At 38.5% G+C, this 12,648-nt stretch overlaps 1 protein-coding gene across 8 annotated transcripts in view; it reads right to left on the bottom strand.

Annotated features, from left to right (window-relative positions):
- Positions 1-12,648, bottom strand: part of map2 (microtubule-associated protein 2) — a 93,998-nt gene that overhangs the window by 48,015 nt on the left and 33,335 nt on the right. For all 8 annotated transcript variants that reach the window (XM_071457760.1, XM_071458001.1, XM_071458084.1 and 5 more), the window contains exon 3: positions 4,937-5,081. The gene's annotated coding sequence lies outside the window, so the exon portion shown is untranslated. The remainder of the gene's footprint in view (positions 1-4,936; positions 5,082-12,648) is intronic.

The raw sequence follows: 12,648 nt of genomic DNA, 5'->3' as shown, positions 1-12,648 counted from the left end.
CAATAACATTAAAAGACTGAGAAAAGGATGCAGAATTAGAGAGGCCAAAAGTTAGTTTGCATGGATATTAAACCTCACTGACAAAACACTGCTAATTGTGTTGTAGTGTCACTGGTCATCACTGTTTGGTATCAATAGATCTTTTATAGATTAGCATGAATTATTTTAGCTGAACAAATAACATGCAAGAGCTTGTAGATACCAGCAGATTAAATGTTTCACCAGAACATCTCACTGTAAAAAATAGCAGTTAACGAAGCAAAATCTAATGACAACATCATTCGACAATCAAATGTTTACTTGCGAGCTGTGGGAAGATTCTATAGTATTTTTCATTTGTTTCAAGACAATCTTCCCCCTGTCTGTTCAAGCATAAAGAGATGAAGCAAGACTGATAAACTGTCTGTGAATGAATCAGCCATAAAAATTCTGCCCAGACAAGGTAATCATCAAGCTAATTGAGTAGTCCATTTGTCATTTTCATGGCTTCTTCATATTCTTTTGTCTGATTTCTTAGCATCCTTTCACCTATAAATCTTCCTCCCACCTGTTATTTCTTCTTCCCTCTTCACCTTCCTCTACCTCCTCCCATCACTGTTCGTCCTCCTACTCACTCACTCCTCCTCCTCCTCCTCCTCCTCCACCACCTCTCAACAGGCTTCATCTTTCCCCTCACTATGCTCTCTCTCTTTTTCTCTCTCTCTCTCTCTCCTCATCTCCCTCCTACGATCTGGGTGCTTTCACATGCCACCATCTCACAGTGTGTGTGTGTGTGTGTGTGTGTGTGTGCGTGTGTGTGTGTGCACGTACGCATGTGTGTGTGTGTGACTCACACAGCTGCATTGCAGGGCTCTCCTTTCAGGGCCGTCTCACTGCAGGAGCCAGAGAGCAGGAGAGGAGCTTAGGGATGCAAGATCTAGGCTAGTCCTTCTGAGTGAGTGAGTGTGTGTGTGTGTGTGTGTGTGTGCATGTGAATGCGTGTGTTCATATATGTATAGGTATGTGTGTGTCGTGCATATGTGTAAGTCCCCATTTGTAGATTGTGTGTAGACATGCAGATATTTGAAAGTGAGGACACACATATGCATGTTTAAAAGAATAGTTTGACATTTTGGGAAATAAGCTTATTTACTTTCTTGCCAGGCGTTAAAGGAGAATTGATAACACTCCAATGTAAGTGTGGTAAATATGCAGCTGGAGGCAGCAGCTAGCTAACTTAGCTAAGCATGAAGACTGGAAACGTACAAAAACCAAAGCATAAAAACAACATTTCGCCACGTGCCAAACTATTTCTTGGCCAGGACCAGTAACCTCCTGGAGTCTCAGCTGGTTGCCTGGAAACTCCTCGTGGCCAAGAAATAATCTGGTACATAACCCCATGAAATAGGGAATTGTAATTTCTACGTTCTGGCTTTTGAATGGATTCAACAAATGAGATATAACCTATTAAGGTTCTGGTAAGTAGATTTGTTACCAATGGACAGACCCAGACTAGCTGTTTCTCCCTGTTTCCAGTATTAATGCTAAGCTAAAGCTAACCTGATGATGGCTCCAGGTGCATTTATCTAAACATGAGAGTGGTATCAATCTCTCTCATCTAACTCTTGGCAAGAAAGTAAATAAATGTTTTTCCCAAAATATTAAACTTCTCCTTTAACGGTTTCAGGCAATTTTCATGTTAGATTGCACGTGTTAGTCCCAAGGGTGATTTTACTGGAGCAGGAGGAAGTGGAGTTTAGCCTGTGTATCTATGCCAAACTAGGCCATGGAGTCCAGTGGTCTGGTAAATTTATCCACAAGTTCCTCACTAAATAGGGCTAAACAGGTCCTCCTCATACTTTATGAAAATGGCATATATTACTTTCATTCTCTGTGAGTATATCTTCTGTCCTTTCATAAAACCTGAAATGAAACTCACCTCATTCCTGCTTAAAGATGCTGTTAAAAAAATACCTTATTAGAGCAGCTTTGAGTGGAGAGTTGTGGCGAAGGTCCGCTGTAAATGTGGCTTCAAAGGCTTTTCATCTATAAAACATGCCCACTTAGGATTTTTCAGCATGACAGCAAAAATATGTTAAACAGCATAAAATAATGCCTCTTAGCAGCATCAATCCAGGAATTATGTTATTAGTACCTCTAAAACCTATGACCAAGCACTGATGAAAAGGAGAGGGCACAAGCAAGAGAAGCATCAGCTGCTTCCTGTTTCACAAGACAGATCTCACCAAAAAAAAAACAAAACAGCACTGGTCATTTGTTAAAATACTTGAAAGAGACCATTTACTACTTTATATAAGTATTGTGATGAGTTATAACACTGTAAAACCTCATAACAAACAAGGCGACTGCCTTTGACACCACAGACTGTCTCATATCTACAGTCGTTGGTTTCTGTCGACCATGACTATGATCTTTTCCCCAACCTAACCACCCGAGCAGTTTTAGATCCTTAACTTTACCCGATCTTGATCATAACCATAATCTTTTGTAAGAGTTTTACCTGTTATATAAACTGGACAGGTGGTTCAAAAATTCTTCTACAGTGCAATTTTTAAATGCTTTAGTAAAACATTCATTAAACTGATTGACAATGTCCATAATGGGTTCACAACCGTAATTGTAATATAGTGGGGAAATGCAATAATAATAATAATAATAATAATCTTACATATACATAGCTATACATACATAGCTAGTCTGAGTGAGCATGTACACATTTCTGGGCCTTCTCCAGTGTATACATTCATGTCATTCATTGACAGCATGATTTCACTTAACATACCACAACTTTTTCAGTACTGTCTTAGATTTTCTAAGTGATGTTCTCCTTCCATTTGTCTTCACTCTGGCTTCCCTTTTGCCTCTTAATTTCTTCTACTGCCTCCAAGTTATTCTATCGCTTATTTCACATGACCAAAAAAATGATGAAAAGATGAAGATGCGTAATGTTTAGAATATATATTTGAGGTTATAAAATAGTGCATCTGTTTCTTCCAAATATATAATTTCCGTGAGTGAATAACTTGCTCTTTGAGTGCCAGTACAAATGTGGCCCCAGTGCTCGGTGTCAATCAATCAATTTGTAATTCTCTCTCCTATTTTTGCTTAGCTATAATTTGTTCTTGACTTTTTTTGTGGTTTCAATCTATTTTCAAAGAAGTGGTAGTAAGGCAAATCGTATCTTAATTTAAGTTTTTCAAATGACAAATTTTACACCTCATTTTAGGACAATAACACAGCCCAGCTGCACTCACAGTTTTTGTGATCATCAAATTTAAAGCTCATTTTGAACCTTCAAACTGCAGCAAATATGATGGAGCATCTGTTATTGTGACTGTAAAGTTGTTTCACCTTGTTGTTGGTGTGAAGTGATAATGTCATGGATCGGTCTACATCATTTATGGATGAGATGATATGAAACACACTGAAACATTTCTCAATAACAGTGTTAAAAGTAATGATATAATTGTATAAAACAGACAACCAATCAATCATTTGTAATGATTGTCAGCCACCTCAAACAGGAGCATCCCTCTTCAACGATACTGATTTGATCTTTTCAACAAATCTTTACTCACATTGTTCATAGTCTTTTGTTTCATCATCCCTTCACATAATTTTTCTCATTCCCTATCATTGCTTTTGTTCACACACACACACACACACACACACACACACACACACACACACACACACACACACTGTCCATTACATACAGGCTTTTGGATTCACTAAATGTGGTCTTACATTGCAGTGTGTAATTACTGTATCTCATTTGGTCTCAATCAGCAAATACTGGAGGATTTTTCCATGTTATTTACACAAAATATATGTAAATTAGATTGCGGCACAAACTACAGCATCACACAATCAAATAGCTTCTTCAGTAAAACTTGCATGAGTTGTTTCAGTTGTAAGGCTTGCCAATAACTTTACTAAGTTCAGTTTTACAATTTTACACCTTTTGACTATAATGTGCTGTCCATTCTATCCTGTTTCTATCCAGGCCTGCAACTACATACATCACGCTTTTGCATGAAAATAATAGGGGGGAAAACTGCTACTGACTCTCATATGTACACATGCATAATCAAATGATGGTAGCGACATAAAAACTGTAATCCACCGTTCATAACCGACCTCACTACCTGGAACCCTGTCTTTGTACAAGTGCAGAAAACAAAGAGAAGCCATGAAAGCGTGACTGCCTTTCAGCGGGCCTTGGTGCTGATTGTCTCACTAAAGCAGCTCTTCTCTTCCCACTCAATACCCACTTCCCACTCACAGCTCCTAGCAGCCTGCACTCACATGTACATCCACCCACACAGCTATTTCATCTGCGGAGGTACTTTCAGTCTCTTTTTGTCTCTTGTTGTAAATGTTTCTTTTTCTCTTTCTGACAGGTATTCACCATGTTTAGTTTAAATGATCGGGCTCTGAACAGGCTTAGTAATGAAACTGTATGAGGTTTTGTCTTCTTTTGGCGTCATTCATGACACAGTGAGCTGCCATCATCATTTCCAACAATGATTCTGATGCTCCTATGGTAAAAGCAGAGACCTGGTCAGAGCTACATTCATGTCTTTCCCACCCATGCAGCTTTTAAGTTCAGGGGATCTCTTCACACTCAGAGATGTGTAGGTTAGAGAGTTGCAGTAGTTTAGGGGTATAGCCAGGTTGTAGGCAAACAGCAGAAGGATAAAATTATCTGAAAAAGTGGTAGTGTATGTGCTTCAGGTTCATCTCTCCTTTGTGAGATGAAAGGGATGTTAGTGCATGTGAAAAAGCTGGAATAGAGTATTTTCAGTATTTTAATTTAACATGGTCAAAAGTGACTTTTTCCAGACAATACATTTCTGAATGAGCTAGTGCAAAGAGATGAGATCCGGTTGAAAACAGCCACCACATTTGGTAACACTACAGCAGGCATCCTTACCTGGTCAGTTGGTCTGGGATTTTTGATGATGAGTCAAGCTGGATGCAAAAAAATCTGTCCTCTCTCCAATTCTCACCGGCTTGACGTCAAGACTGTCAGAGGAACACTGAAAGTCAAGGGGGAGGGGGCAGCCTCGTAGTTGCACCTGTTAATTATAAAAATAAAAAAAAAATCAATATTTTCTTATATTTCTACATAAGGTGTATTCGTCTATACTAATCTGGATATTAGCAAAGAGCTTCTCTGGGGGACAGCTGGTCAGCGAGGCAGCAGCACATCACAGAGTCAACAGTTTTAGAAATTATTTGGAAATCTTAAAAATTTCTGAGGGGAATAGAGAAGGGAGAAAAGAAGAGAAATTGTTCATTCTAGTTATGAGACTGTGAGCTATTCCACAGAGATTAGACAGAAAAGATGAAATATTCCCTACACATCTCTGTCCAAGCTTTAAGGACCATAAAATATGCCAGTGAATAGGTACACCATTAAAACTAATATTATACAACAGGATTAAAATGTATATAATATTATACTGAGTTAAATATAGTATACTTTTTATTACTATTTCAGAGCTGTTTTAATAGACTGCATTAGTTCAAATAAGGTGTACATAATAAACTGGAAACTGGGTGTAAATGATATAATCACCCATCATCTGTTGTGGATCATTTGCATATAAACTCCTACAGTTTGATACAGGCATTTGTTGTTTGTGTACTGAACCCAGATGGACGCACAGCGATGCGGTGGAATAGTTCATCAAAAAGGTGAGCGTACGCGAATGACCAAATATCGTGGAAAAACATGACCGAAATGTACTTTAATGTACAGTTGAGAAAGAATCTAAGTGACACACTTAAGGATCTTATAAATTTCAAAAGGTACTGATGAATTAATTAGAGGATTAATGTCATGCTTACTCTGTATCCTCTCCCTTTAGATGCATACTGCAGCCACTAATAAGCTACTTTTGGTTATGGGGTCCATATTTCAGTATCTCAAACAAAAAGGCATCTGAATGTTTGAATGGGTATTTTGTGACTCCTGAGCTCAGATGAAGGCTGTTATTAAGAGCACCTGCAGGTACAAAATGTGTGAATATCTGCAGGCAAACAATTGTTCTGTTCTACTACTAATAAACTTGCTGAGGGGCCTGAGTAATGCTCAGCTCTGGTCGGCATTCAAAAGCATATTTTCCCTCAAGCAACACTGGTGGCTGCAAGAAGATCAGAACATTAACTTGAAATCATTTGAATGCTAAAAGATGAAAATGTCACTCGCCTGCCAATATGTAGAATAAAAACAGCCATACACTGCAAATATGAGGCAAGTGCTTTTATGCTAATTGGTTTCAGGCATCTTAATATTTCAGTTTGTGTACAGAATTGGTATAGAAACACTCAGATATCTGCATGCATTTGTTTATGGGGTTTTTTTTATCTCTAATTCTGCCAGAAGTCAACCTGTGATTTGAAAAGACCAAAAAGAATTTGGATTTGAATAACTGTCTTTAGCCTGTACAACTCTTGTCACTACCACTGTGCCTTGTCCAAAGCACTCAGCTAATGCATGGACACAGTTCAGACAGTGAGTGCAGAGCCTGTATTGCAGGACGATTACTTGTCTGTGCAAAACACAACAGTAATCAATAATTTGTGAAAACAAACAGTCCATGAAAAAACATTTCTCAAAGCAAATTCAATAATGTTGCATAAATTGTAGATCTTAACTGCTAACTTGAAGAAATGATTCAACATTTCTCGAAAAAATGCTTTTTTGCTGTTGCAGAGAGTTAGATGAGAAGATCGATACGACTCTTATTACTCTCCATTAAGCACGAGGCTAGAGTCAGTAGTAGATTAGCTTAGTTTGTCGTAGAGCAGCCTTTCTCAAAACGTGGTCCGCAAGTAGATCACGTGTGTGTGTGGTATGCTCGACGCAGCTTGAATGGCCTCGCCTGTTGCAGTGCAGTGTGTGAAGTGCAAAGGTTGCGAATGATTAAAACTCCACGCACTGTGGAGGCACTGTTGAGCAGTGAGACCCCGGTTCGATTCCCAGCCGGCCGCACGGTCTGATACGTGTTATCCCCTTACTCTCTTTTCCAGTCTTTCCTACCTCTCTTCACTATTGTCTCCATTCATTACCATGTGTCAGGTGACATTCTTCAGTGCAAGCTCACCACGATACTTGTTGGTATACCAATAAAGTCGTAGGCTTTGCTGGTTTTGAGAAAGTTTGGGAAGTTAGGTGGTTAGGTGAGTTTTATTTGAGTCCAGATAAAGATAAATAAAAATAATTTTAAAAGGTTTTTATTAAATAAAAGTTAATACAAAAAAAAATGCTGGTTATTGTTTTATTGTTTTCAACTTACTGTTTCCAACTTTGGACAAAACCAGTTTCCCTTGTTTTCAGTTGCTATCCTTAACTAATCTCACTGCCTGCTGGCTCTAAATCTACAGACCAGTCTGAGGTGTTACTGATCGTCTCATCATATATTTTGCAAGAAATGTGTCAAACTATTCCTTCGAATTAGCCCTCAGCTAACTCAGGTCTTAATTCTAAATGCAGAATTAAAACCATTGGAAAGTGCACCTTACCTTCTCACAACACACAATAAATCATTTTTGAGATTATTCTAAAGATGAGCTTTATTTACCCTTTACAACAACTACTGTGTGTATTCATTATGTTTTTATCATTGAATTTGCCAGTATAAATATGGACATGTGTAAAGGATCAGAGTCTGTTAAAGCCCTAATTTGTACTTTACAGAAGATACCTCAGTGCCACAAGCATGAAATAACCAGTGTACTTCCACCACTGCCAAGTCAAGTGGACAGTAGACTAACTCAGTAATAATGTTAATACTTAATCACATATAATACATCTTTATAAGCAGAGTTTAAAAGCTGATTGGGTCTTTTCCAAAGGATCAAAGCTAAGTGAGTTAGCAGCACCACGAGCATTGTCTTTTACACAGAACAAAAACTGACTTATGTTCTAACGTCCCACTGAATAAAACGGCAAGTGGGAGTTCTGAAGGTAAGAAGTGAGAAAAATATAACAGCAGGTTTCACATGGTGGCAGTCAATTTTTTTAAAGAACAGCCCCACATAAATGTAACAAAATATTTCTTTGAAGACAACAAAGGCCACTTCCAATGACTCTTTTCTTCTTATGTCCATTTTTAACAATTGCTGAATGAATAGCTGTACTGGGAAAAAAATATGAGAGTGGGTTTCTCCATTATCAAGAACATTATTAAGAACTATCTTAACTCAGTCCCTTCTGGTATCGAACCTTACAGAGAACAGAAGGAGCAGAGGGGCTGAAATTATGCCAGCCTTTAGCTAATACAGCCAAAACCTCGCAGCTTTGAAACCAACAATGTTTGCTTCAACTTAACAGTAGTCGAGGGTCACAAGTGAGTCATATTTCAGACAAAGACCTTGGAAAAGCCTGTTTGTTTTCTACATAAATATGCAGGTTGATTTTTCAACAACACATTACACCAAGAGACAACTCACTTCAGGCAAAAGGCAAATCTCTGCATCTTGTTATGATATCTTGCGGCTCTCGATGGTGCTGTAACCACTGTCTTTTCTCAAATCATTTTTATAGGACTATAAGCATATGCAGAATGAAAAAGAAATAAAAATGAATCACCTTGTGATCAGTGTATAGCCAAAAAGTGCTTTAAAAAAATCTTAAAGCTCATTGTAAGATGTATCACTCTGCCCTACATGCTCAATCCATGTAACTTCAATTGTGTATGATCAAGAGTTTCCAATAAAAATTCAAATGAAATGCTTTGAAGCGAAATGACTCATAATGAGTTTGAAACATTTTTTGGTGGATGCCTTTAGTAGATCCAAATTTGAACTGCGGTGACGCAGACAGCAGACAGAAAACAGAAGCAGGCCTGGTGAAGCTCTGGAGCCATGGCCAGTCCCTGGCAGCCACACTCACCAATTTGTCCAGTATGTTATTATGGCCTTCACAGTGCATCATAGCTCTAAATTATACCATGCGTTTAGACCACCAGGGTTGTCCTTTCCACTTTTACACCAATCATCTGGAGTAGATCTGTAGCTGCCCATGACCTACTGTATGAGAAGTTTCCAGGTGGTCAATCATCAAAAAAGAAAACAGATCAACTTTACTGTTGTTTCTGTTTTCTTAATGATTACAGAGATATCCTGTCAGTTTTCACTTCAATTCAATAGATGTCAAAACTATGAGGAACAGTAGGTTTATTTAGCAAAAACATATCTCCATCAAGCCACGTGCATTTTTAATCTTAAGTTGTTTTTTAATTTTTCGTACTTCAGTAAGTCTCACTCTCATAGTATTTTGGACATTTCACCATCAAATTACTTCCAAGACTGTTCAACAAGTCCCGTCTGGGTAAGTGAGTGTGGCAGAGCCTATCCGACCACAACCACAATGAAGAAACCAGCAGAGGCTGCACCATCTACCAACTTCTGCCTGCTTGCAGGAATTATCATCAGCCTCAACTCCGCTTCATCAACCCTAGAGTGAGGTCACCAGATCATCTGAGAAACCCACGAACTGACTCTAGTTGCTAGGCAACCGCTGTGTGTCACTGATAGTCATCTTGCTGGGAGAGCCGTGAGTGAAGTCATCACCAAAAACAGCCAATTTGGGTCCAGCTGAAAGGGGTTCAGCTCTGAGACGACACGTTCAAAGTGGGCAAAATCTTACTCCTGCTGTCCGTGGTAAGAGGATAGGGCTTTGAATTCTTAATTTCAAGTTCTAGAGAAATATATCATATACATGCTGTCACAGCTGCTAATAAAGCTGTCGGCAGTTTTATTACACAAAGCAGTAAAACCTTTGACAGAAATGTTAAATGTTGCAATGGGAAAACTCTCTGGATAAGGTAAACCTCTTCTATTTTAACACTGAAATCATCAACTTTTCACCCTCGGTAAACTCCTGCATCGTGTGCTCTTGTACAGCAGGAGTTTCGGTAGTAATGCAACTTTCACTAGAATGACTCATTCACACAGTCATTTCTATTCTTCCCTCCATATTATGAGAAACTGCCTTCACTTTCTTATCCCACAGCAACAGACAGAAAACCATAACCCACTGTTATACAATAGCTGTTTATCACTCAGCTACAATCTGTGTTAAATTAAAGCCTATAGAAGGTATTTTCCTTCAGGCCAAGCATACTGCCATCATTTTTGATGTTTCCCATACTGAAAATAAACAATTTTCTAGTGAAGGGATGTGAAATCTCTCATTTACAATAACCGTTTTCTACACCACATAAATAATTCTACCTTTTATCACATTGAAAATAACACTGCTAAACAAATTTACCTACCTCGCGATCAGAAAAAAAAACTGATGTTGAGCTACGCTTCTTTCTAACAGAGAGGCGTTCTCTTTCATACCTCTGCTGACCTCATTTGAAGACTGATTACATATCAATATCAGTATGAATATTTAAATTATTTAAATATTCTAAGTCTGTAACCAAACCAAACAAACATAAGAAATAAATACATATTTGATCAAATGGTATTTTATGACTAACTCCATAACTTTCACTTAACTTGTGCAGGAATTACTTTAAAGAATACATCATGTGTACATAATTTTACAAAAATATCACCATCCCACTGACCACTTTTTCTAACCTTTAACTGTATGTACCATGTTTATGCAGTACAACAAGATGAAAACACAACACTACGATATTATCACCTTATTAATTTCTTAAGGACATGGTTACACATTCAGCAGACACAGACACATCAACTCTCATAACCTGTGCTCATTTCAAACTTACAAACCAAAATGTGTCAAACTTGTGTTTCCATTCATGGTATTGTCAAATAATCCTTTACAATTTTGGTGAAATGTAATGTGTTCCATAGTTTGTGTTAATTTCATTAGATTTTAGACTGTTTTATTCCTCTAGCAGGTGTGAACACAAACCTCGGGGTAAGTGACTCTGATATGTGTATTATGTTGCTACCATAGAGTCTTAACTTGTCTCTTCCATGTCAGTAGTTCTCTGCACTGCAATCTGCAGAGGTTCCTTTTTTTCTAGGACACCCCCGTCAGTGGTGTTACAGAAGGCGTGATATTTTGACAACTAAAGCAGAAAATACGGTATGAGGATAACCCTAACCCAAGGGGAACACACAAACGACAAACACCTACCAGAGACAAACACACGTGCTAGAGAGTGCATGAGAGATTCCTCTTGAAACATCATTGCAATCTATGCTCTCCTCCTGCTCATTTCTTTACCTGTACCTTTCTTGAAACACACAAGCATGCAGCACAATCACACACACACACACGCACGCACGCACGCACACGCACGCACACACACACACGATGAAAGTGCTTTGTTCTGTCTCCTGGGACTGCACATCCAGCAGCCACCTGCCAAGCCATATTTAATGCAGTCTGTAAGGGGCGTGTGTGTGTGTGTGTGTGTGTGTGTGACTGCATGTTTGTGTGTTGCAGGTGACAGAGCTTTTTACTGCTTTGAAAATGCAGAAAACTCATGTATTTGCAATGTGACTGAATCTATGTGGGGACTTAAAATATATGCGCTCATTCCTCAGGTCCTTTCAGGAAGAACAAGTTAGGAGCTTTGGATTATTCAGCAATACAGTTAAATGGTTTCCTAGAAGGTTTGAATCTGAATCATATGGTTATGTAAAGCTTTAATTATTAATGAGTGTTCTGCAAGCTAAGGCCTTTACCTCTGCCTGTATGACGCTGCACTATGTCTCCCTCAGAATGCACTGTGGCTATGGACTAGAGTGTAAACTATATTGTTTTTAATGGTAGATGACAATACCCATATTTTTGGATAAGATACAAAAGCCCAAAGGCTGAATAATTTTCTCAACCAGTGAGAACCTTAAGGTGCTTTGAAGATGAAAAAAACTAATGGCATCAAATGACATCTAACCTGAGAGCAACCTGAGAGCAAGGACATGAGATTTACCCACAAGTAATTACTGCATAAGAGGAGCTTCAGCTAGGTTCAACATACAGTAATTCACCCGTGTATTTCAAACTGATCCTCCCCATGTCCAAAAAGCAAAATTATATGTAACTGATATCTAAAATGAAAAATCTGGGTGATTCAATGTAATGTTCTCAGAGTTTAAGCAGGACAAAGTGATTATTCTTCTCTATTAGTCTCTTCATTTATCATCCCTCTCCTCATTAACCTGCTCCCCATAAGAATTACTGGGTGCTGTGAGCTACCATGTGCGTCTGTGTGTGTGCGTGAAGAACTGAATTGAAGAAAGAAGACACCTAAAGCCAAACACTGCCACCAGCTTTTTAGCATGTATCGACATGACAAGACACCAAAAGATAAACTGGAGAAAACGTTTTCATGGGAACATATGCATGAACATGTGCAAGTGAAATTTCTTAAGTGAGTTGTATGTGCAATGTGATGTGATATGATGCAAATACAATAGAGTTCAGAGAGAATAGTTCCTTCCTGATGTTTGTGTTACTTTTTGCATAGCGCTGGACACAACAATGTTTTGGGATCCTGCTTTCACAACTATCTGTCACCTCATTCACACCAGTTGGCATTTTTATCTGAAATGTATTAAGGGATGACAGAACACACTCCTCCAGTGTTACACTTTATGGCTTCTGGCTAAAATCCTGTGTAACTAATGATTGTATGGATG

This window comes from Trachinotus anak, unplaced genomic scaffold, assembly GCF_046630095.1.
Source record: "Trachinotus anak isolate AG129_WGS33_773 ecotype Australia unplaced genomic scaffold, CSIRO_AGI_Tana_v1 ptg000001l, whole genome shotgun sequence".
Taxonomy (NCBI): domain Eukaryota; kingdom Metazoa; phylum Chordata; class Actinopteri; order Carangiformes; family Carangidae; genus Trachinotus; species Trachinotus anak.
Note: the sequence above shows the minus strand (reverse complement) of the source record. Positions and strands in the feature narration are given on the sequence as shown.